Source organism: Ananas comosus, linkage group 19, assembly GCF_001540865.1.
Source record: "Ananas comosus cultivar F153 linkage group 19, ASM154086v1, whole genome shotgun sequence".
NCBI classification, from domain to species: Eukaryota; Viridiplantae; Streptophyta; class Magnoliopsida; order Poales; family Bromeliaceae; genus Ananas; species Ananas comosus.
This window is the reverse complement of record NC_033639.1, coordinates 4302708-4329240: the sequence shown is the minus strand read 5'-3', so window position 1 is coordinate 4329240 and position 26533 is coordinate 4302708.

Sequence of the window (26533 nt, the reverse complement as noted above, 5' to 3'; positions counted from 1 at the left end):
TTGAGCCGAGCTTAGCGTGTGCGATGACTTCGCCGCTAGGGGGCTGAGACAGAGAGGGCGGTAGGCTGATGAGCAGCCAGTGGGCGGGCTATCCGCGGATGATTGACTCGGAGCCGAGTCGTGTGGCTAGCTGTGATAGGGTAGAAGAACCCTTATGAGCTAGAGATAGAGGCTTGAGCTAAGGTAATAGAGACCTTAGAAGCCAGTGGACTGAGTTGACATCCTGAGGTAATGGAGACCTTAGAGTAAAGTTATGAGCCAAGAGTAGCTAAGTAAAGTGTAGAATCAAATGATCTACTAGATGTTGCATAAAGTTGCATGGCTTTCATGTCGCATATTGTGAGGCATGGCATGTATTTCAATTGAATATATATATATCTGTGGTATATTGTTGAACTAACATGTTGCAGTGCCTCCTCGGACCTATCGGTCGAGCTTTTCCCTTGGGTGGCCGTACCCACTGGGAACCATGGAGTTGGTTCTCACCCCACGTGGTTTTGGGGTGTTTTCAGGTTGTACATGTGCAGCGCGGTGGCGCGAGGTGAGGGCGTAGCTCAGTAGATAGCACCCTACCACAGAGACCGAGGTAGCAGTACCCTGAGGCAGTCTAGCTTAGGGGACTAGAAGGCAAGAACCAAGACGTATCAAACTTGTAAATTAAATGACGTAATAATGTGATTGTAATTGGAAGTAAAAATGTAAACTGAACTGAGGTGTACTAAGTGAATGTGAATGAATGCTTGTAATAGCCGTTAGTTTTATGTATTTGATACTTCCTTTGCAATCTGGATTGTTATCTGTTCCTAGTTGGAACACTCGTTGTATTGTTTGGATTGTGACGCCTAGAACGTACAGGGGAGACTCTGTCCGCGTACAGGGAAAATCCCGGTCCGTTTGGCGGTCTGTTAGCAGCGCCGCGACGCGGTCCAAATTGGCGGTTGGTCACGGGGCGTGACAGATAAAGTGGTATCAGAGAATAAAGTAGAAAATGGGAAAATGGTTTAGATGACCTAGGAGACCCTAGGATAGTGGAACCATAGGAGAATAAGGCTCGTGAGAGACGAGGACTTGTGATTTGTGGCGAAAGGTAATGGATTGGGTTGTGTCATAACCTCTAAGACAGATATTAGAGGTAGACTCAAGGTATGGTTTATTCTCGACCGAGTGTGTTTATGTTGTGCATGCACAACATAAAGCCAAGTGACGAGAATAGACGTCCTTATTTGACTTTCGCCTGATTCGCTTTTGTGCTGGTATTAGTGGTCTCGTGTTCGACCCGAGTTGGTCGAGAGCTAATCGAGCTGTCCTGTTTCAGAAAATGATGGCACCGCGTAGGCGATCTTCGTCCGGATCGGCGCGGGAGGGGACAAGTGGCGCCCCTGAGCAAACCGATGCGAGCGGAGACTCGGAGCTTCGCGATCAATTGGCCACACTCATTGGAGTGATGCGGCAACAAGCTGATGTGGTGCAACGGCAGCAGGAGGCTACTATGCGCCAAGAGGAGCGAATGGAACGACTCCAAGAAACTATGGATCGACTGGTGGCGGCACCAGTCGCGGCTGGTCGAGGACAGCCGGGAATTGCAGCAGAGACGTTTCAGTTGGGGGAGGGTGACCCGACCCTTGTTAGCCCAGAGGTTGCGGCGGAAAGGGAGCGTGCTTTAGCGGCCCTCATGACTTTCAAGAAATTTGATCCGCTTACCTTCGATGGAGAAAATGCAGATCCGTGGGTTGCTGAGATGTGGATCGAGTCCATGGAAACACTCTTCGAGGATCTATACACGTTGGAGCGAGATAAAGTAAACCTAGCCGTGCACTACCTGAAGCAATCGGCGAAGGTGTGGTGGAAAGGCGTCAAGCGAGATAGACTGCCTAGTCTCCCTCCTATAGTGTGGGAAGAGTTTCGGGGAACGATGTTCTCAGCATATTTCCCCAATAGCGAGAAGAGAAAGCTTCAAGAGAAGTTTCTTAAGCTGCGGCAGGGAAGTCGCACAGTCAAGCAGTACGAGTGGGAATTTTTCCGTATCGTGCATTGTGTCCCGAACGTGGTGCGGGATGACAAGGATAAGGCTGACTGCTTCGTGCGGGGGCTTCGGCCGGACTTGTACCTTGCAGTGCAGGTACTTAAGTTGCAGGCTTTTGCTGAAGTCCTAGATCGGGCCTTATGGATAGAACAAGGCAATGCATTCCTGCGGGAGAAGCGCGAGGAGCATTACAAGGAAAAGGGAAAGGGATGGCTAGTAAGTGGACATGATAGTCAGTCAAGTTCCCAACAGACCTCGGTGAGGATGCGCTCTCGATCTAGAGCTCCGGGGACGTACCACATTCGGTCCTCGGCGAGATGTGTGATTTGTGGGAGCTCTCATTTCCCACAACAGTGTGAACAGCGTGAGGGCAAGTGCTTCAAGTGTGGGCTGCCGGGCCATGTCCGGGACGAGTGTCCGCAAGGTGATAGCCGGGCCCTGACACTAGCGACGGCCTATTCTTCTCTGGGACAGCCCGCGGGTATGCCACCTACGGCACGGTCAGGAGAGCAGCCGTTGAGGACGTTGCAACCAAAGGGTTCGCGACGAGCGCCGGGTGGCCATGGATAAGCGACCCGAGGTGCGGGGCCTGCCGTGCTGACGACGTCATGGCTGGTATGAGCTATTGAGCAAGCATATTTTTGCATGATCTCAAGTTAAAGCATAGCATGCATTCATCATTGGTCAGTTGCTACTATTATTACATTGCTTAGTAGGGACCAAGCGGTCGGGTCGGTAGGTACCCGAGCATGCTAGCAGGATGAGAGTGTAGCGCCGGCTAGAGCAGGTAGAAAGCCAAGTGGTACTAGCAAATGGCTAGTGATGATTTTGAACAGGAAACGAGGCTCGTAATGGAAATCAAGATTGTGAGTGAACTCTAGATGCAATAGATTAGAAATTGTGAGAGTTGAGCCTTGATGTTCGGGGACACCCGAATATTCTAAGAGTAGTTCGGGTGTGGATTCGATAGATCGAAAAGCGGGGGTGAACCACTGCTGCGAAATTGGTCGATTAGCGCCGAGCTTGGCCTGTGGGCCTAGTAGTACCTCGAATTGAGGTGGACGAGTTATTGCTCGTGTGGCCAGTGTGCATAGGCTAAGCTGCCTGATGCTGGATTTGTATGAGACGCCGTAGAGGCGTAGAGTGCTCGAGTATAGTTACTCGTGAGGTACGGCTTCGATTCAGCCGGTCGAGTGAATTGGCAGTAGCACTTCAGCAGGGCTAAGTATGAAGCGAGCCATGGATCGCTCATCAGGGCTGGTGGTTCGCACTAGGTGCCTAAGAGTCGCTAGAGTTGATAGCTCTGTAGAGCATGTCGTATAGGACGACGTTGGCGGGTAGTGCTTGGGGACGACCCGTGCCTGGACCATTTGTAGACTATGGAGCCTGGGCCCATTGGGCAGGCGCAGTCAGCTGTGAGAGACAGCGGCCTGATACCTATAGGTAGGGCGGAGTTTTGGTCAGGACGGTAGTCCGAGATTAGACCCGAGTGCGTGGAACGCCACGTATTGGATCGCGAGATCGATAGTACGCCGAGTGTGTGGAGACCCGACCCGAGGACTTGACGGGGTTTGAGGACTTGGAGACCGGTCCCTGAGGTCAAGAGACCGGTTCCCCTAAGGTCCTCACTGCGTGAGCTTTGATGCAACCGGTCCCCTGAGATGAGAGACCGGTTCCCGAACCTTGGTATTTCTGTCGCGCAGCGAGGGACCGGTCTCAAGCTTGAGAGACCGGTTCCCGAACGTTGTGATTTTGGTCACGCAGTGAGGGACCGGTTCCTCACTTGAGAGACCGGTCTCTCACAGACCGGTCTCCTCGAGAAGACCGGTCTCTGAGGACGACACAGGTTTTTAAAAAGGACTTTTTGCAATCCTAGTCTATTTCTAAGTCTTCTAAACATATAAATAAGTTATGGGGGTCATCTAAAATCTAAGGCTTTGAATATTTACTGATTTCAAACCCTAGAAACTTTTTTTTTCCGTTTCAATGCTTCGATTCACATAACGAGTTTCTAACAATCAACAATCGGCTTGATTCTTCGTTTTTACTCGATAACTCATACGAGAATCAAGTAGATTTTTGATTAAAGGTGAACCCTCATAGCTTATGGTATTCAAAGGTTAAATCATCACAAATCTTCGATTCTACAAGCTCCGGAAGGAGGTTCGGCGCGTGGATTTCGCGTGAAGCCGAGGATTCGGTGGACGCTTCGAGGAGTTGAGGCGTTGACGCTGCGAGGAGTTGCAGCAAGGTCGATTGGTGGATTCCTATCGATCGAGGACCGGCGAAGATCACCATCAACAAGAAATCGGTAAATTGAGTCATGTATTTTTGTCAAAATCACTTGTACTCAAGTTTTCTTAGTGGATTTTCTTCGCGTGATCGGTCCCGTGGGTTTTTCCCTCCGATTTGGAGTTTTTTCACGTTAAATTCTCGGTGTGCTGTTTTATTTTCCGCTACTTTGTTTTATTTGCATCGAGATTTTCGAGTTTGCCGTTTTTACACCTATTCACCCCCCTCTAGGTGTTACTTACCTTTTAGATCCTCGGGATCCATATCTTTCAGCCTGGGACCGGTCCCTTGGGACCTCCCCAAGTTTACGAGTTCGGGAACCAGTCCCTCAGGCCCAGGGACCGGTTGCATCGCGCGCTGCTGCATCCCTCAGTTCGGGGACCGGTTTTTCCCTGCCAGGGACCGGTCCCCGAGAGCAAAATATGTCAGGTGCAGATTTTCACATTTCTTGCTCTCGTGAACTCGACTCCAAAGCACTTTTGTGTTTTGGACATCTTTAGCCTTTCCGAAGGGTACCTACTCGACAAATAGTCGATTCTGGTCGAAGTTCAACTCTCGGATTTCGAGGATTCACTTCCTTACATATTGTTTATTCCATCACGTAATACCGCTCCCGGTTGAGCATTCGAAAACCATTCAAACGCACGCAAGGGACCGCCCGAAAGATGTTTCGGGTTCCTGCAAGGCATTTTGGACGCTGGAATATTTTGTCCATTGCAATCCAGCTCTTGCATTGGGAGTCCGAAGGGGTTCTAGACGCCCTCAGATGATATCCGAAAAGATCTGGGTGCCGACAGGACAATCCAGGCGCCCGAAAGTGGGCCTCTCACAAACTTTGCTCTTTTGAATCCACTTATTCCGGGCACTGCATCGGGCCGTAAAAACCATTTTGAGCGCTCGAAACCCTATTCCGGGCGTCCGAAAGGTCTAGAACTCAGTTTTATTCTCTTTCGAAACTCCAATTCGATCCGAATTGATTTGAATTCAATCCAAACTCAGTCTAAACTTCTAAAAATTCATTTCAATCACGTCTAGCATGATTTAATCTGCACATTATTAGTTTATCCAAAGTTCGGTACATTACAAATTTTTATACTTAGTTAAATTAAAATGACTAAAGATAATTAAAATTATTGAATATGGTAAAATTATTAATGAATTAATTAAAATGACCAAAGATAATTAAAATTATTACATCTGGTTAAATAACCAAGGCCATTTTGCATAAAACTTATTTTGGGCTTTTGCAAAACCAAGCCACCTTTTTCGTTTTTGCAGATTCGGTCCGCTTTTTCGTCCGCCAGACCAAAATGCCCATCGTATACAAAAGCCGCCCGCGTATTTTTTGACATACGTATACTACCCTACCCTACGGTCTGGCGGGCATTAAATACGCCGCTTCCGCCTTACGCAACCTCTCTCATTTCTCGGAACCTGAACCACATCCGCCCCTCTATTCGCCGGCCCCGCTGTTTGCTGTTCGGCTTTAAGACTTTAATACAATTTCTCAAGATAAATGACAAAAACTGCACTCCCCGCAACAGGGATAATAGTGCAACATGAAGAAGCAACGCCAGGAAAAATGGTGCAACTGCCCTTCTAACAGTGCAACGTAGGGTAAAAGACTACAACTGTGATTGTAATGGTGCAATGTGGTTGACAGAATAGTTCAATGGTTTCAGGAAGCAGAGGCGTCGGAGAAGAGACTGAACAGCAAACACTGGGTGCGGAGTAGGAGGAGGCTCCACCGCCTCTTTATTGCCGCCGCCGCCGTGGCGCTTCACCTCCGCCCGCCAAGGATAATAGTGCAAGGCGAAGGTTCTACGGCAGGAGAAATGGTGGAACGAACCTTCTAACATGCAACCGTAGCCTCGTTCCAGTGCAACCTCTCCATAACCAGTCAAAATTTTACTTATTTTATTTCATAATGTAATCTTAAGCTAATAGTGCAAATGAAAGGACATGGGGGCCGTCGATAATATCGGGGCGGAGTGGGAGGAGGCTCCACGACGTCTTTATCGCCGCCGCCGCCGTGTCGACTTCACCTCCGCGCGCCAGGGATAATAGTGCAACGCGAAGGTTCTATGGCAGGAGAAATGGTGCAACGGCCCTTCTAACAGTGCATCCATAGCATCGTTCTAGTGCAACCTCTACATAACCATTCAAAATTTTACTTTCTCTATTTCTTAATATAATCTGAACTTAAAAGTGCAAATGAATGGTGTCCCCTCCAAATGCAGGCGAAGCGTCCGCGGCGCAGGACGATCGGCTGCGGGGTAGGACGGTCGGCGATGTGCCATATAAGAGTCGGTGTGCTGAGAAGCTCGGCGGTGGGTTTGGACGGTCGCCGGCGAGGTCCGGAGTTCGAGAGGCGCGACATAACGGCTAACGATTGTGTAAAGTTTTCTCATAAAAGATCACGCGTTCTTTTAACTATATAATAAGTGCAAGGCGGTGTGAATAACAGAACAATATTTTACAACAGAGTGCAACGAAGCTTGTAAGAGTGCAATACGGTCTTAATAACAGTGCAACGGATTTAAAAATGAGTGCAACGAAACTTGTAAGAGTGCAATACGGTAGTAATATCAGTGCAATGGTTTGAAAAAGACTCGTACTAAGCTTGTAAGGGTGCGTTCGAGAGGTGGATATAATAATAGTGCACCTTTAAATGCCGATAATAGTCAGACATCTCTTTAAAATGGTTTAAACGCCGATAATAGCCAGTGCAATGGTTTAAAAACGCATGATTTATTAAAGAAGATAATAGTCAGACATCTCTTTAAAAATCATACTTCCTAAATGGTGTAATAAATTGCGTTTAACGTTGTAAACTTAATTGTGTGGTAGTTCACCAATTAGTGTAATAAATTGACTAAATGGTGCAATGAGTCTCTAACCATTGCAAGAAAAATCGTTGGTGTAAGAATGTAAAGATGTAAAGAAAGGGATCTTTTTATTAATATACAAGCAAATTATACATTGTCTTTGACGAAAATGCAACATATAATACACGTTTTGCATACAATACGATGTTCACAACATCAACTGTAACATTCGCATCAACATGAATATTGAACAAAAGTAGGCTTTCATTTTACAAAAGTATAGTATCATCATTAAAGCTAGCCGGCAAATCCACGCGCACAGAGCAGACGCTACTGTTCCTCTAACGGAAGATGAAATGGTGAAGAGGAGAAGGCTCGCTCGAAGGGGTATGTCGAGTGCTTTATTTGCACTAGGGACTTTAGCATTGACGTTTCGGCACTATATTGTTCGTAAAGAGACAGTATAGTCAGAAAAAAATTAGAACCGATCAATAAGAATAAAGATCTGGAAGAATTTAAGAACCTGGTATAGAGGTGGTGCCTCGTCGCAAATAAAGCACAGTACTTCAGATAGTGCGAATCAATCTTAATGCCTCCTTGCTGGATGGTACACTTACGACCGAGCCTCCTTGTTGTCGACCTCTCCTGCGGCTCTCTCCCCTCGTCTTGTGTACCTCCATCATCGCCGTTTTCTCGTTGCCGGTTGCCCAAGTCCATAAAGAGTCTCTTTTATATATTGTATTGTAGGTTGCGTAACCATTTAGGTCACCGACTATTAATGCTCATGAAATATTAGTTTTTCTCATGAACAGAAAGTGGCTAATGCTCACCTCAAGGGCCGTATTACTGTAACATCACTTAAAAAACATCAATTCCTTCATTCAATCGTATAATAATAGTGCAACGATAGACCCTAATAATAGTGAACGCCAAGTAACATAATGTAATATAGCTTCTAAAAGTGCAATACTGGCGCGATATTAGAGTAACATTCGTCATAACAGTGTAACGCCTTTACGCGGAATGAAACTGAAGAAGCCATATTTAAACAAAATAAAAATAAAAAAACGTTTGAATAGTGCTTTTACTTTTGCCGAGGCAGCTTCGATATACCCGCCGGTGTCTCTTCGCCTCACAGAAGGGACGCTATAACGTACATGTTACGCTATGTGCTTTTAGCAGCATTAAATGCGCCCTGCGCAGGGAGCGTATATCATCCACGCTATTCGCCAGACCGTGTGTTTGCTGTTCGCTGAATCCATAGCACTATTATGATGACATCGTTGCACCCTTATGAACTTAGTTCTACTATTTTACCCTACGTTGCACTATTAACGGTAGAGAGTTGAAGCAGCGTTCGAGGAATAGGCGGCTCGCTCGGAAGGGTACCATCCAGCAATGAGGCGTTAAGATTGATTCGCACTATCTGGAGTGCTTTATTTGCCACGAGCCCATTGGCCCTCCTCTCATACAGGTTCTTAAATTCTTGCATATCTTTATTGTTATTGATGGATTCTTATGTTTTGCTGATTGAATTGTCTGTTTCATGGTAGAGCGGAGCTCCAAAAGGCTCGAGGCATATAAAGCACTCCAGATAGTGCAAATCAATCTTAGTGCCTCGTTGCTGGATCTACCCTTCTGAACGAGCCTCCTCATCCTCGCAGTCTCCTTCGGCAGTCTCCTCCTCATCGCAGTCTCCTTTGGCAGTCTTCCCTGGCCTATACCTGTTAGCGTCGGCTATGTGCGTGTGGAATTGCAGAGAAACTTTGATGATTACATACTTTTCTTAATTAATTATTATGAAAAGTTTGTTATAGTTGATGTAATAGAAGGTTACATTGTATGCAAATCTTATTTGTATTTTGCAAAGTACTATAAAATCGTGTACTCGGCTTCAAAGATAATGTAATTCTTGTTCACATGTTAATCGACTCCTTACGAATTTGTTACACTATTTACCGGTTACAATATTTAACAAACAATGTTGCACTATTTACATCATAGTATAATATAAATTTCGGACATTTTTGCACTATTATGTTCATGTTATCACCAATTCTGTGAAAAAATTGTGCTACATATCGTACTGTTACACACTTTACTGGAAAATCTTGAACTCTTTTGATCTTAGTTACACCACTTAAAGACTTCGTTAACTATAAATTTCATTTCACCCCTCGTATACAAAAGCCGCGCGGGCTGGCGCTCATTAAATGCGCCGCGTCCGCTTTACGCAACCTCTCCTCCCTCGCTCATTACTCGGAACTCGGACCATGCCATACTGTCTGACGCTCATTAAATGCGCCACTTCCGCTTTACGCAACCTCGCTCATTACTTGGAAAACGGACGACATCCCCCCCGCTATTCGCCGTACCTGCTGTTTGCTGTTCGGCTTTAAGACTTTAAGATATTTTCTGAAGCTAAATGACATTAAGTGCACGCACGCAATTGGGATAATAATGCAACAGAAAGGAGCTATGACAGGAGAAATCGTGCAACCGCCCTTCTAACAGTGCATCCGTAAACTCGTTCCAGTGCAACCTCTCCATAACCTACTTATTTTATTTCTTAATGTAATCTTAAGCTATTGTGCAAATGAAAGGACATGGGGGTCGTCGAATAGCGGGGCAGAGTAGGAGGAGGCTCCACGACCTCTTTATCCGCCGCTGCGCTACCTCTAGCCGTCGCCGCCGCAGTGTCGAATTCGCCTCTGTGCGCAGGGATATTAGTGCAACGGGAAGGTTCTACTGCAGTATAAATGGTGCAATGACCGCTATAACAGTGCATCCGTAGTCTCGTTCCAGTGCAACCTCACTTAACAGTCAAAATTTTGAGATCCTCGTTACACTATTTTTTAAATATGTTGAACTATTATCTTCTATTTTATACTATTACAAAAATTTACTTAATCAAATTATCTATATGTACACTATTAGCATTAGCCTTGAACTATTACAATAAGACGTATGGATTTTTCGATGTTTCCTGCGGTGCGCCCGCGGATGTCGTCGCGCGCGGCTGGTTTGCTCTAGTCACAGGAGGGTTCTTGCATGACCTTTTGTTGTGCCCCCATCTCTGGCAATTCCGGCACCGCTTCTTTATTAAGTCGTTAGCAATAGACTCTCGCCGCGAAACCTTTCTTCTGCCCGGTTGTATGCAGACGTTTTGCGGCCGTGGTGGAACAACGTTACTTGGTATTGCAGGCCATTGCTCTTTGCCTCTGGTGGAGGGGACGCAATCGTTGTAGGTTGCGCGATAAGTCGAGGTCTTGAACCATTCCTCGACAAAATCATACCGATCCCGTAGCCTAAAAGAAATTGCTGCCATGGCGTGATTATATAGAATTCCGTCAATGTCCCATCGCTTGTAGGAACATGTCTTTTTGGAAAGATCCACAACATCCGTACAGTCGGCTGCAATTACCTGAAAAACAACAAGCCAGTCCAAAGGGTGGGACAAATAGTGTAATGACTACATGTAACCGATTGATAAGTAGTGTAATATACTGATTAAATGGGGAAAAATAAACGATAATACCTAAAATCTTTTCTGCATAGGGTGTTACTACACTGGTAATATTCTCCCCATTATGTTTTCTCTGGTAAAAATAACAAGCTGTTTTCTTTCGTGTTTCCTCGACGAGGTAGGTAATTGGAAGGCCCTTTAAATGTCGAATTACACTATTTATCGTCTCGGCACAGTTGGAAGTGAGCATTGAATAACGCCTTCCCAGGAAGCAATGGGTAGCCCACCTATGCCGAGGAAGCTTGACCACATACTTGTACTATTCGGGGTTCAACTCCTTAATCTTCTCCATGTATTTGTTGAACTCCGCGACAATGTATGCGCGCACCGCCGCCCAAAATCTTCTCTACGCAGGTGTATTCTTTGGCGCGTGCGGGAGATTGGTAGACAGATGGTAAATGCAATAACCATAAGCTGCATCCGGAAAAACATCGGATACAGCATCAATCAATCCCTTTTGGCGGTCGGAAACGATAGTAAGTACACTGTTTGCTCTACTGGAGTCGCGATCACTAACGACGCCATCCCGTAACTGTTCCAGAAATCAATGCTAGGAATAGCAATTTTCACCTTCAACAACTGCCCACACCAATGGCAATATGCAGTTATTCCCATCAATACATGACGCCGTCAGCAGACAACCTCTAAACTTACCAGTTAGGAAGGTTCCTGTAAGAATAAAAAACCGTGTATATAATTGTGTAATCGTGCAAATAATTGTGTTACATTCATGAATTTATTATATAATAGTGCAACATAGTAAAATAATGATGTGATAGTGGCGTAATAGTGCAATAACGTACCATCCAGACCAACAGCGACCTGCAGTGCTTCCTAAATGCTCGAATTGCTGCGCCGAAGCTCAGAAAAAATGATGAAAACGACCCTCGTCCTGGTAAAGTAATTGGAGACATGTTTCCGCATCTCCACTCCTCAACTCTTGCATGTACGAGGGAAGTAGAGCGAACGAGCCCTCGAAATCGCCGCGCACCTCTTGAAGGACCAATTCCTGGCCCGGTAGGCTTTCCGGTATGAAATTTTTACGCCGTGCTGCCAAAGAATCTCGGTCTGAACCATCTTCGGCGTGTATTTCTTGTTTGCCACCACCTGCTCCCTAACAAATGCTGTTATAAAAGCCGCATCGCAATTCCTATGGCCCAATCTCCCTATTGCCCTGCTACAAGTGTGTTGCGAATCAAATTTCTTCACGCACTATTGAGCAATTCCTGGTACTTGACGCGCCTTTATTCTCCAAGGACAATATAAGACGTGGCATCGTGCGGTTATCTTATGGTCGTTGCATTTCGTCGGTGCGTACTCAAAACCTCTTTTCATTGCGTATGCTTTGAGAGCTCGTTAGAAGTCGCCTTGCATCTTGTAGAGCTGGCCCTCATGGACATCGTCCGCATCTGCGACATCAACAACTGACTCCATCGTAGAGCTGTTTACAATGAGGGCTTCTTCAAGCTCGTCGTGGCCAAATTGCTCAGCAGTAAGTCCTATTACATCGCTTTGCCGCAACGGGAGGATATCCATGGCGCTGTATGTCCAATGAGGTGCGTCGGGAGAAGTCGAGACGATACCGTTTCTTTCGTCGGAATCTAACTCGTCTTTCAAATCAGCAATAATAAAACCGTCGTCACTGTCTGCCGCTTCCGCATCGTCAATGAGAATAGAATAAGAAGATCTGCACCATAAGTGAAAGCATGCAAGGAGTGCATTGTAAATATTAAATAGTACAAGAACCCTTATGTGTAAAGTTCATACGGTGCAAGAGGTCGAAGTAATGATGCAAGATATTACGAACCGGTGCAACATAAAAATAATATATAATGAAAAAATTATGTAATAGTGCAATCGTATAATATATATTGCTTACAATTGAATGAGGTAAAATATAATGGTGCAAAAGTGCATTGAGAGTAGTGCAACCGCTGAAAATAAAGAGGTTACAAGTGCAATAAGGCTCGGTAATGGTGCAAAAAAAATAATAGTGTAACTTACGAGCCAACTTTTTCAAAATGTGTCTGCTAAGGAGTAAATGCATCCCCAGAACGGCTGTTAATCAACAGCTCCAGCTGTTCGTCTGTAAGCAATTCGTTTATATCATCGGGATCACAAGTAGCAACCTTTCTCTCGACTAAGTTACTCACAGCATAAAGCTCCATCAGATACGCGTTGGTTTTATAGAGTCTCCGTATGTTTCCGAGATCGCCGTCGTCAACAATGTCAATGAGTTTGCTGAGATTCCCACTATAGCTAAGTTTAATTTCGATCTTGCAGGATTCCTGTGAAGTATTCATGTACTTGCAGAACATTGCTTGCAGGGAATTAAAATTATCGCCTTGCCTGATGAAATTGAGCCGGCTGGACCCTCCTACATAATTGACAATGCCTCCTTCCTCCTTAAAACGTTCATTAAAATTGTAGTGCACTGGAATTTCAGCGTTATCCATCACTTGTAAGAGTTGGATACAGAAAATTAGCTAAAAGTTATTCAAAAACACTCTTTCATCAATATATAATATAATCCAGTTTACGTGCATGAGTTGTTAAGTTGTGCATGGGGCGGAAAATAATACTTCTGTTCCCGCCAAAATTTATTTCTAATCCGCCAGAATTTTTTCCAAACGACGCAAGCCTTGCACCATTTGGACAAGTCGACCATGCATATGCGGTTGTATTGCACTAATTTTGACTTCTGTTACACTATTATGCTATCTATTGCAATGATATTTCAAATTCAATTTCTATATGTTATTTCGGTAACTGTGCCATATTCAACTGTACCTCAACAAGATATATCGACAGTGACATCATTAGATTTTATATTCCCTTCAGTCCTTGAGACAAGTACTGCTGCACTTCCAAATCATATAAATAAAAAAATCAAAAAACTAACAGCAAACACTGGCTCTGGCGAATAGAATATCGTCGCCCTAAAACTGCGTTTCCCGCGCTTGCTGCATTAATGGCTCTTTAATGGCTTGCATTTAATGCTCTTTCATAAAACGGCGCTGTTGCGTATAGCGCATGGGCCTCATATAATTACCGGATTGTAAGAGAATTACGCCTCAGGAAGGTAAAGCAACTTTCGATGTTTGGGAATGGAAATAAAATAGTGTAATAGCCGTAAACAAATCACCAATTTCTACAATGAATTGCACTATTATGTCTATTACATTGCACCGTTACAATCCAACATGGATTCTCTACCGCACTTAAACATTCAATTGCACTATTATGTCTATTACTGTAACATATCACTTTTCCGTAAATCGTGCCGAGTTCCGTCGAAATGAGTGGAACACGGAAAGGAATGAGTTACTATAGGCTAAAAGTGTATTGGAGCCTATATATGAAGTATAAAGGGACCCGAGAGAGTGAAACTGCAATTCTGGAAAATTTCCAGAATTTTTACTCTCGGGGACCGGTCCCTTGGATGAGAGACCGGTTCCCGAACGTTGATCAGCCAAGCAGAGGGAAAAATCGGCTAAGTCCTGGAAACTGAGCTCTCGGGAACTGGTCCTTCGGCGGGATACCGGTCCCCGGAGACCAGTTTCATCAGGGGAAGACCGGTCCCCTTCTGCGCTGAGTGCAGGGTAGCTCTCGGGAACCGGTCCCTGAAGGGGAGAGATCGGTCCCCGAGCCCGAAAATGCCCAGTGAGGGTTGTTTGTAAAAATGAAAAGTTGAGGGGTTTAGATGCAAATATGGCATGTGAAGGGTTATTTGAGCTAGGGCATGAGTGAGAACCATTTGTTCTCACTCTCACTCTCACTCTCAAAACCTTCCCTTTCTCTCTCTAAAATCCTTCTCTTCTCTCTCTCTCTCTCTTTAGGGCTTGGACCAAGAGGGGATTTGAAGGAGCAAGCTTGGAGAAGAAGCTCTCCAAGGTGTAGAGCAAGGTTGATCAAAGCTTTTGAAGGAAGCTTTGGACTCCAAAGGTGAGTTCTCATGGGTTTTGAGCTAGAGTTTGGATTTTTCCTTCTAGTGTGCTTCTAGGAGATGGGTTAGAGTATTTTCCCCAAGTTTCTCATGTGTAAGGACCTATGTTGGGGAAGATGACTTTGTCGAGGGACCTATATTTAGGATTTTGTAATTTTGAGGTTCAAACTTGGATTTGATCTCATTTTAACCAAATTGGTAGGTCTACGAACGCGTCGGTGCGCTCGGTTCGGCGATACGACGAGCGTGCGCGAAGATATTGAGAAAACAAGTTGAAATAGTACAGATCGCCGTAGCTCGCGGCGAACAAGCCTAAAAATCGTGGAATCAGAATCGTGGCATCCTTGTGACACATAAAGGTGGGGGGTGCTATCCGGAAATACCGGATCTCTTTCTATGTCTATATCCTTTCTTTGAGCATGTTGAGATTATGGCATTCTTGCATGTAGGGTAATGAACAGTATATGTTGGTTGTGACAATTATCTGCGTGAGATTATTGTAATGATATAGAAACATGTGAACAAGAATAGTGAAAGACCCTATATGCATGTGAATGTAAGAAATGACTGTGACCGTAGTAAACAAAGGCGACATGGACATTAGTGACTCGATTGACATCGATGAGTGAATAGTTAAACAAGGTTTTACCAGAGTGACATTATGTGTATTGTGGCATTAGGACCACCATGACATTGGCAAGTGACGGTATGTGCATGAATAGGTTGTAACCATTCATCGGCCTTGAGACAGTGACAGGTTGGCCATACCTCCTCAAATTTGAGGATGGGATCATACTCACATGTATTGGTTCCGGCTTGTGCGAGGTCGCTCCTCCACGGGCGGTGTACTCCGGAGAAGAAATGCACCACGGGTGGACGTGCCCAGCGAAGATCCTTCGGGTGGTTGTGCCTTGTGCCTCCCCCGTTAGATGGATGTGCGGACTGTGAGTTGGGGTAAACCAGGAGCACCCCAGGTTGATTTGGTAAAGGCCAAAGGAAAGTGAAAAGAACATGCATGCATAATAATCATGTATTTGAATATGAATATCTATCTGTGAATCGTTTTTTTGCAGGCATTGTATTAGAAGTGCATTAGTTGGTTTGTTATTCTTCTTTATTGAAATACATATGCCTGAATTAGACCTAGTGGGCGAATCGGCGTGGTCGGCGGCCGAACCCACTGGGAACTTCGTTCTAGTTCTCATTACCACTAACCCTGCAGATCCATATGCGAGCGGGGCGGCGGAGGATCGAGGCAAGGGAGTCGCGCCGTAGATAGCGACCCCGGAGTTATATAGGCATACCCTACTCTTGATGTATTCAACTTTTGTATGTTGAAATTGTAAAGTAAAAGTGATGTAATGTAAATTGTATTTTGGGTAATGCAAGAATAATGTAATGAATGTAAATGTGTTTGACTACTTGTGTTTGATTCAAATGAGATCAAATGACATGTATGTTGGATGTTTAGTTAGTTCGATGCTTTCACTGTGGTTGTTGTTTGCCCTCGTGCAAACCTAATATATCTCGCAATTCTCCTTGTTGATTTGCTTGTATTATACTTGTTGTTGGAGCCTTGGGCGGACAGGGGAGGTACTGTCAGTTCGGCGTCTGTCATGTGCTCGAATCCGACCAAATCGGCGGAGCTCGGGGCGTGACAATTACATTGCACCGTTAGAATACAAGTGGATTCGTTTAACAACTTTTCACTATTATGTCTATTACATTGCAACGTTACAATCATCATGAATTCTTTTACACCACTTCTTCAAAAAATTGCACTATTATGTCTATTACATTGCACCGTTATAATATAAGATGAATTTTTTTACACCACTTTTACAATAAAATGCACCATTATGTACATTACATTGCACTGTTACACGGATGGAGTCAATAAAAATAAATTGACTATACAAATTAAAGATTTGTTAATCGAATGAATAAGGCTAGAATTATTGTGAGTAAAAATGCCGCAAAAATTCTGTTGTTATCTCCTCGCGTTTCTTCGTTATATCTTTCTGGGAGAAGTTCAAGTTCCACCCCTTCTGCAAGTATTCTTCGTATGTTAAAAGGAAGATTGCGCAATCATTTGATTGATCTTGCATCGGGATGTCATCCCTGTTGATCATCTCCCAGTCGACTGGACGGGTACCGCGGCGAAGAAACAAATCGAAAAATTTATTTTGCAAAAAATTACCTATGTATTTACACTACATAAGAAAACATTGGACTAATTAGAAAGCCTGGTTTTTACTGGACGATATATATATATATATATATATATATATATATATATATATATATATATANTTTTATATATATATAAAAAGAAAATACTTACCGCTGTCTCAAACCCAGCGTTGTATTTAGGATTTTTAATGGACGATAGGTGGATGTACTTTCCGGCTTGGAGATCGACCGCTGGCAAATGCCAGTGGTCGGAGTGGAAGAGTGGGATGAACCAGTACTTTGCCCCAGTAATCACCTCCTCGTTGATGTCTTGCAAAAACATCTCGGCGGGGTTCATTGATGTTCCTATTGTCTGACAAAGGAAGGACGTGGTGTATATGCACTTGTGGCCTTCTGCCTACTCCAGTAAATGCTGGTAGGCGTCGATAATATCAGAGCTGACAAAGGCCATATGACTTGTTAGGTCAATGAAGTCAATCCTCCCGATGTCAATACCCTTCGAAGGCACTCTTACTGGTTCGGTATTGGTACTTGTCAGGAATTTTTCAATTCGCTCTTGATCCTCCTTTGGTAACTCTCCCTTGCCGTCGTATTTTAAATCCCGATTAGCTGAAGATAATGGTACCTTCAATTTAAGTTTTTGGGCCTTTTGTTTTTTTTACGTTTCTTTCAACTCCAGGATGTCGATAATTATTGGGGGCTGTATAGAAATCAAATAAAGAGTTAAACACTCAATGCATTACACCATTGCTGGACCTTATTACACTATTATAAGCTGTTACACTCAATGAATTACACCATTACTGGACCTTATTACACTATTATAAGCTAAATCGCATTAAAGATCGATAATAGTGCAATATTCACATACCGGTATAGTGCTGGGTTCCGGCATGGAAGACTTCGCAGTGTGGGTAGGCGCCGGGAACACATCCTCCGCCGCCGCCTTCGCCTCCTTTACCACATCATCAGCCGCCGCCTTCGCCTCCTTAACCACATGCTCCGCCGCCGCCGTCGCCTCCTCTTTTTCTTCATCCTCCGCCGGAGCTGTCGTCGCCTCCACCTTTTCCTCAGAGCCTGCATCCTCCGTCGCCGGCGCTGTCATTGGTGCAGCCTCCACCTCCTCCTTTTCTTCATCCTCCGCCAGTGCTGTCGCCGCCTCCACCTTTTCCGCAGAGCCTGCATCCTCCGCCGCTGGCGCTGTCACTGGTGCAGCCTCCACCTCCTCCTTTTCTTCATCCTCCGCCGGAGCTGTCGCCGCCTCCAACTTTTCCTCAGAGCATGCATCCTCCGCCGCCGGCGCTGTCACTGGTGCAACCTCCACCTCCACCGCCCCAACAGCCGACTCCACAATTTTCTCGGCGGCCGCTTTCTCCGCGGCCTCCTCCTCCCCCTTTTCCTCTGCCGCCGGCACCTCTAGTAGTGAAGATAACGGTTGGATGTCTTCACATATTTCGATGACGATGTCCATCAGCTGACATTTTCAAAAAATATTTGACATCACATAAACAAATTCGTTAGGAATTACACTATTTAATTACAACTTACACTATTACATACTTCATCTCTATGCAAAACTGACTCGCTGGCGAAGAGTCCCGCTGTTCGACTGTCGCTTTCTTCGATATTTTCTTCATATATATTGAGCGGGCGCGGCGATTGTGACTTGACGCTCCGTCTCGGTGGGGGGACCTGCATATAAATAATGTGTTCTATGTTACACTACTCTAAAATATGATGCACGATTATAATAAAGGTTACACAATTATAGAACTAAAACATGATTTTATTAATCCAAGTCTTGTAGAGTTACACTATTATGGAGATGCCATATTAGAATCAATCGTTTGTTGAGAATGTAAAATAATAAGGACGTCGCATACGTCGGCAATTGGGTCGTCGGCTTTATTCTTTCATCCCCAGCGAGGTCGGAGATTGTACGGCTTCGAAATCGTTTGCCCCTCCCCAGCGTGCGATTTTTACGAGAGTCCTTGGGAGCCTTTGGCGGACTCTCTAGTTTTTGGCGTGCCCCATCCTTTCTAGATTTCGAAGAAGATCTCGACCGTTCTTTACCGATTTCGGGCTTCGCCTTAATGGCCGAGATCGGTGCGGGCATCGCCAATATGGACGTTCCTATCTTTCCTTTTTTAGCTCCCTGTGTCGATCGCTTAGATGATTTAGACGGTGGAGGGCTTGGTATTTGCACTCCTTCATGTCTCCTCTTCTTGCTTTTGATACTTCCAATAGGTGCCAGGGTGGATTTTGGTGCTGGTAGGAGTGCCGGATTGCTCAGTATGCCGGCAACGGAGGTGGCAAGACTGAACACCACGGACTCCAGACGGCTAATTGCCGCCATCACCTCTTTATAACCCCCCGGAGGTTCCTCATTCCTGGGGCGGCGGTGGCGCCGTGGAACTTGAGCCACGACACCCACCAGGCGTAGTTCCTCCGGGGAGAGGTCAAGCCTGCGGCAGCATGTAGTGAAGTTAAAATCTTCCTTCACTCTCGATGATCCCCGCGAACGACGAGACCATCTAATCGTATCCCACCTCTGGACACGAGAAAATATTGCACGATGGGAAGGCAGGGGACATCTATATCCAGTGTGCTCGTATATCCACACCTGAATACAAAGACAATATTACACTAGAGTTTACACTGTCACGCCCCGGGACCGATACCAATTTGGCCCGACCCGAGCACGTCAAACAGACGCCGAACGGACAGAGTTTCCCCTATCCGCCCAAGGCTCATCACACGTACAAATTCAACGAGAAATGCACTAGCGGAAACATACATAAACGGCTTACACGAGGGTAAGCAATAGCCATTAGTGAAAGATAGGAAAACTAAACTTCTACACAAGTAATATGATTCATTTTAGATCATATACATTGCATCCATTTCTTACATTTAGGATTCTTTGCGTTTCATTACATCATTTCATCATTTCTTTCTTACATCACATTTACCTCAAAATACACATTACATTCTTTTCTTTACATTACTAATCATCACGTACAGAAGATGAACATAGGGTAGCCACTATCAAAATGCAAACCCAACTCAATTCTGGTGGCCTCTGTCTAAGGCGCGATACCTTTACCTCGGTCGCTCGCCGGCTCACTCGGTCCCGGCTCTGTGGAAATAGTGGGGTGAGAACTACAACAAAGTTCCCAGTGGGTTCGGCCTCAACATCACCGACTTTCCCACTAGGACTAACTCAGGCATAATAGAAAGGATAAGCTGAAATATAGTAACCAATCTACAACATGATGCTAATATGCCTGAACAAAAGCAAGGAATATGCTCAACATTAACATATGCAGATTATGCAAATTCTTTCGTTCTTTATCTTTACACTTTGTTCTTTGTTCTTTGCTCTTTGTTCTTTATTCTTTAATCTCAAGGCTAACCCGGGGGTTTCGCCACATTAACTTGCTTCACATTAAGTCCATCATCGCAGGAACTCACCCGCTAGGACCGTCCTTCGGGTTTACTCCAACCCGTGATGCATAACTCCGGAGCGCATCGCCCGAGGGGGAGCGACCGCCCTCGAGCACGGAACTCATAGCAAGTATGATCATATCCTTAACTCAAAGGATTTATAAGTTCAATCTTGACTTTACACTAGCTCTAGTGTTCTTTCATCACTTTATGTTGCTAACTCTAGCAATCATTGTTCTTTACTTTTCTTTTACTTTTGCCATCTTTAACATTCTTGTTCTTTACATTTCTTGTTCTTATTGCCCCACTTTACTTTAACTTTATACATATTGTCATTTTCGTCATTCTTTACATTACATTGGTTCTTTACCTCACACTATCTCTAGTGTCATTTCACTTTAACTTTATCAAATGCCACTCGATCTATGTCATTGTGTCACTCTGTTCTTTTGCTCACCTTGGGTGCTCACTTTTCTCTCATGCATACACATAGGGTTTTTGACATTTACATAGTTCTTATTCATCATATTATGCAAGTTGTACTCACAATCATGCAACATCACATTTTCATCATTACTTTACCTAAAATGCATGCAACAATATATATACACATGCTCAATGAATGACACATTAGGCATAGAGAGAAGTTCAATGAGTTTGAGAAGCACCACCCACCTCGTAGGTCTATTTAGGTGCTCCGACGATTTTCTTGGGATTTATAGGCTCCTCGTTCTTCACCTGCGGCAAAACGAAGCCAACTTAGGCTATTTTGCCCATATCTTTCTATAGACTTTTCGTAACGTTAATTCGAACGCACCAACGCGTCGGAAATACCCCCAATTAGATTTCTAGAGGGCCAATTGCACTTAGAAACCCTCATGAGCAAAAGCCCCAATTTGGGTGCCCTAGCTCCCATGTATATCAAAACCTAGGGTTTGATCTCATTGGGAAGCAAAAGTAGCTTCAATATACTCTAAATAGTCCATTAGAACCATTCTTAGGCTTTCCAAAATCCTAGATTAGATTTCACCATTAGAGGTGGGTTGAAGCTCACCTTGAGCTCAACCATGGTTTTGATCTCTAAAGAAGCAAAAAGAAAGCTTCAAACTACTAGATATTCCATTAGAAACCATTTCTAGGTTCATTCAAACCCATTTCTAGGGTTTTACTACATTAGGGTTCAAAGCTTACCTTGTAAGCTTCATTTTCTTGCACTAGAGAAGAAGGAGATGAAGCCTCTTTGCTCCAAAAGCTTCTTCTTCACCTTCTTTGTCTTCTTTTCCTTCTTTTCTTTCTTTGTTCTCTTCTCCTTTGTCTTCTAGAGAGAGAGAGGGAGAGAAGGGAGTGTGTGTGAGGGAGAGAATGAGAGAAAAGGCTCTCTCAGCCCTCTACATAACCCATAGGTTGCAAAAATGCAAATAAACCCCTCAACTTTCATCTTATTCAACTGCCTGGACTGGGCAGATTTCGGGCTCGGGGACCGGTCTCTCCTTCAGGGACCGGTTCCCGAAGGCTCTCTCCGCGCAGCCAGAGTTGCTGCGCGCAGGGCAACCGGTCTCTCTTTGGGGGACCGGTCTCTCGGGGACCTGTCTCTCGGACAAGGACCGGTTCCCGAGAGCTACTTTCTCAGGACTTAGCCGATTTTTCGGCTGTCTCATTTCATACGCGTTCGGGGACCGGTCTCTCCCACCAGGGACCGGTCCCCGAGAGCTGAAAATCTGCAGTTTTGCAGGATTTGATTCTTTAGCTCTCGAAAACCTTCCACAACACACTTTTGATCGTTTTAATACCTCCGGACTTTCCGAAGTGTACCGTCCTCGCACTTTGGTCAATTTGACTAAAGTTCGATATTTATTTTCCGAATTTTCGGTATATTACATTACACAGTTACTAGATTTAAGCATACAATAGATTATTTTCGCACGATTACACTACAAATCTGTACACGCATGAACGATTGAAAACACATAATAATTATCTTGCACGATTACTTGAACAATATACACTTACTAGGAGAAGCGGGGTGCATCCAAGAACGTATCCTACCCGCTTCGAATTAGCTTGCAATTTGGCCGCGGCGGAGCATAGGCTGTCAATTATAAGCCGGTGTACTGCTTCCAGCCAATTGTACCGTGACAGTGTGGGGAGATCATCTACAAGCCCCACCAGTCTTTCGGGGCAGAGATTATTGGTATTGGTGAAAAGAATACAACAAAAAAAATAAACAATAAGTAATTTGACGAAGTCGGTAATGTCCTCTTCACCCTGCTTATTTGACATCTCCTTTAACATCACCTCCAGGTTCTTGCGGTCGACCTTCTTTCTCTCAAGAAACTGATTATGAATATCCGACCCTAAATTGAGGGTTAGGTCTAGAGCCTGGCTCGACAGGGGTAATCCAAGAAGAACTGCCACCTCCTTGGCTGTGAAGCGTATAACTTGAGGGCCTATTTCGAATTCTACACCCTCCTTCCAATGTCGGAGGATTAACTCCAGCATGGGCCTATCTGAGGTGATGTCGGGGAAGTGTAAGATATTACCGAATACCGTCCGTTGGATAACGGGGAGATGATGCGGCTTCACGACAGATGCATAAGTCTTCCTGTATGCTCCGACGAAACACCGCGAATTCACAATGAATCTATCGGCGGGGCCGCCGGCAACCGGCCGCGAAGGTGCCTTGCGGCCGCCGGAAGCCAATGAATCAGTAGAATGCGACGACTTCGACGCCATTACAAGCTACGTAGATTTAGATAGGTCGTTTCTTGACCGATGGGATTCGAAGCAGAAGATGGTGGTCACAAAGAGCAATGCGGTTGCTAGGAAATATGGGGGTTGCAAGGCAGTTTGCTTCGCAGTGAAGGTTTAGAATAGGGTAATGGGGAGCGACAGCAGTTTGAAAGTTAGTGGGATGCTAGTATGGGCCAACCTATTCAGAAAACAGCGTAAGAATCCATACAAAACATAAAACGTAAGCACTACAAACAGACAATAGCGAGAAACAAACAGCAAACACCGGCAATGGCGAATAGCGTTTCACACGCCAGTCGCATTAAATATTGCGACAGTGTAAGTACATTGATGTGAACGTTATACTCGAGTGGGTGAGCGAAGATGGCGGTGGCCGGTAAGTGAGGCGAAGGGACACCGGCGGACACAACGAAGTTTCCTCGGGAAAGGTTGCACTGTATAAAAGGTTTGAGTCGTTCCACCATTACTTTAAACTATTGAACGATTACTACGATATTATTGCACTTAAATGAACATGGTTGAGCTCGTTTACAATGCGTTGCACTTTTTAATCGTGTTAAATAGCCAAAGAATGGCATATTGGACGGAAGTAATAGTGCAAAATTAGCTGTAATAGTGTAATAATGCTCAACGCAGTGCAACAAAATAATAAATTATACAGATGTATTTAGATCCACGACGTAACAATGTAAAGAAAGGGATCTCTTTATTAATATAGTATAAAAATATTCATTGACTTTGACGATAATACAAAATGCGGTAAAAGAGTGCATGAAAGCTTCCTAATGTAAAATTTTGACTGGTTATCGAGATGTTCCACTGGAACGAGGCTACGGATGTTGTAATATACCGAAAATTCGGAAAATAAATGTCGAACTTTAGTCAAATTGACCAAAGTGCGAGGATGGCACACTTCGGAAAGTCCGAAGGTGTTAAAAATGATCAAAAGTGAGTTGTGGAAGGTTTTCGAGAGCTAAAGAATCAAATTCTGCAAAACTGCAGATTTTCAGCTCTCGGGGACCGGTCCCTAGTGGGAGAGACCGGTCCCCGAATGCGTATGAAATGAGACAGCCGGAAAATCGGCTAAGTCCTGAGAAAGTAGCTCTCGGGAACCGGTCCCTGCCTGAGAGACCGGTCCCCGAGAGACCGGTCCCACAGAGAGAGACCGGTTGCACTGCGCGCAGCAGCTCTGGCTGTGCTGGGACAACGTTCGGGAACCGGTCCCTAAAGGGAGAGACCGGTCCCTGCCTGCGCGAACTGCCCAGTTCGGGCAGTGTATTAAAGTGAAAGTTGAGGGGTTTAGCTGCAATTTTGCAACCCATTGAGTATAGTATTGGGGTAAATGAGACATTTCTCTCATTCTCACCCTCTCACACTCTCTTCTCTCCCTCTCTCACAAGAATATCAAAGGTAGAGAAGAGAAAGAAGAAAAGAAGGTAAGGAAGGACGAGAGAACGAGAAGTGAAAAACAGATCAAAGAGAAGTTGAAACATCATTCTATCAAAAGGTAGCTTCATCTTCTTCTCTCTTAGTCAAGTTAGGCAAGCTTGAGGTAAGCTTTGCCCCTTTCGATGATTCTCCAAACTAGGGTTTGGGTAAGCCTAGAATTGTTTTTATGTGAGTTTTTAAGAGTATTAAGCTTTCTTTTGCTTCTTTAGAAAGATCAAAACCATGGTTGAGCTCAAGGTGAGCTTCAACCCACCTCTATGGTGAATATCCAACTAACTAGGTTTTGAAAGGCCTAATAATTGGGTTTAATGGAATAATTAGAGTGTACATAAGCTACTTTGCTTCCCAATGAGATCAATTGATCCCCTAGTCTTTTGATTTACATTGGACTAGGGCCGACCCAAATGAAAGCATTTTGTGCTCATGGGGATTTCTAAGTTGACAATTGCACAGCTTACAACAATCTAGATTGGGGGTTATTTCCGACGGCTCTGGTTGGCGTCTAAGGGAACTTTATAAACTTTAACGAAAGTCAAAGCAAGTAAGGGCAAAATGGGAACCTAAAAAGTTCGTGTTTTGCCTGTTATGGTAACAGAAACAATATGACTGTTCATAAAAATCACCAAGAAACACCGAGCACCTAAATAAGACCTATCATCAGGGGAGCTTTTTCAAAACTCGATTGAAATTCTCTCATCCTTAATGTGTCCATTCTTTGAGCATCATTTTCTATATACTGTTGCATGCATTTTATGGTAAGTAAGGATGAAATGTATGAATTGCATGATTGTGACACTAACTTGCATAATGAATGGTTACGACACCTAATAATGTCCAAAACACTAGACTGTATGCATAGAGAAAGAATGGAGTACTTCCAAAGTGAGCAAAATCGAACAGAGTGCAAATGACAGTATGAATCGAGTGGCCATTAAAATGTAAAGTAAAGAGAACACTAGAGTACGTGTGAGTGCAAACGAACCAAAACGCAATGTAAAGGAAATGATAAAAAGACTATGTTTTTAAGGTTAAAAGTAGAGTGTGGGAAATAATAGAACGACGAAGTGCTAGGAGTAGGGCCAAAACAGAAAGATGTAAAGAATAAATTGCTAGAGTTAGCAAAATAAAAAAACGAAAGAATTCGTGATTGCATGATTTGCCAACATAAATGAGTATAATGAACACTAAAGCTAGTGTAAAGTCAAGATTGAACTTATTAAAATCATTTGCAGTAAGGATATGATCATGCTTGCTATTAGTTCGACGTCTCGAGGCCGGTCGCTTCCCCTCGGCGATGCGCTCCGGAGTTATGCATCCGTGTTGGAGTAAACCCGTAAGGACGGTCCTAGCGGGTGAGTTCCTGCGATGATGGACTTAATGTGAAGCAAGTTAATGTGGCGAAACCCCCGGGTTAGCCTTGAGATTAAAGAGTAAAGAACAAAGAGCAAAGAACAAAGTGTAAAGTGTAAAGTGTAAAGAACGAAAGAACTTGCATAATCTGCATCTGTTTAATGTTGAGCATATTCCTTGATTTTGTTCAGGCATATTAGCATCATGTTGTAGATTGGTTACTATATTTCAGCTTATCCTTTCTATTATGCCTGAGTTAGTCCTAGTGGGAAAGTCGGTGATGTTGAGGCCGAACCCACTGGGAACTTTGTTGTAGTTCTCACCCCACTATTTCCACAGAGCCGGGACCGAGTGAGCCGGCGAGCGACCGCGGTAAAGGTATCGCACCGTAGTCAAAGGCCACCAATGTTGGGTTACATTTTGTTAGTAGACACCCTTTTATCATCTTTTGTACTTGATGATTAGTGATGTAAAGAAAGAATGTAAAGCTTGTTTTGAGGTAAACGTGATGTAAGAAAGAAATGATGAAATGATGTAAGGAAATGTAAGGAATTCGAAAATGAACAAGATGAATGCAATGTATATGATCAAAACTGAATCATAGTACAAGTGAATGTTTAGTTTTCCTTTTTCTTTCACTAATGGCTTTTGCTTACCCTCGTGTAAGCCGTTTGTGTATGTTTCCGCTAGTGCAATTCTTGTTTGAATTTTGTACATGTGATGAGCCT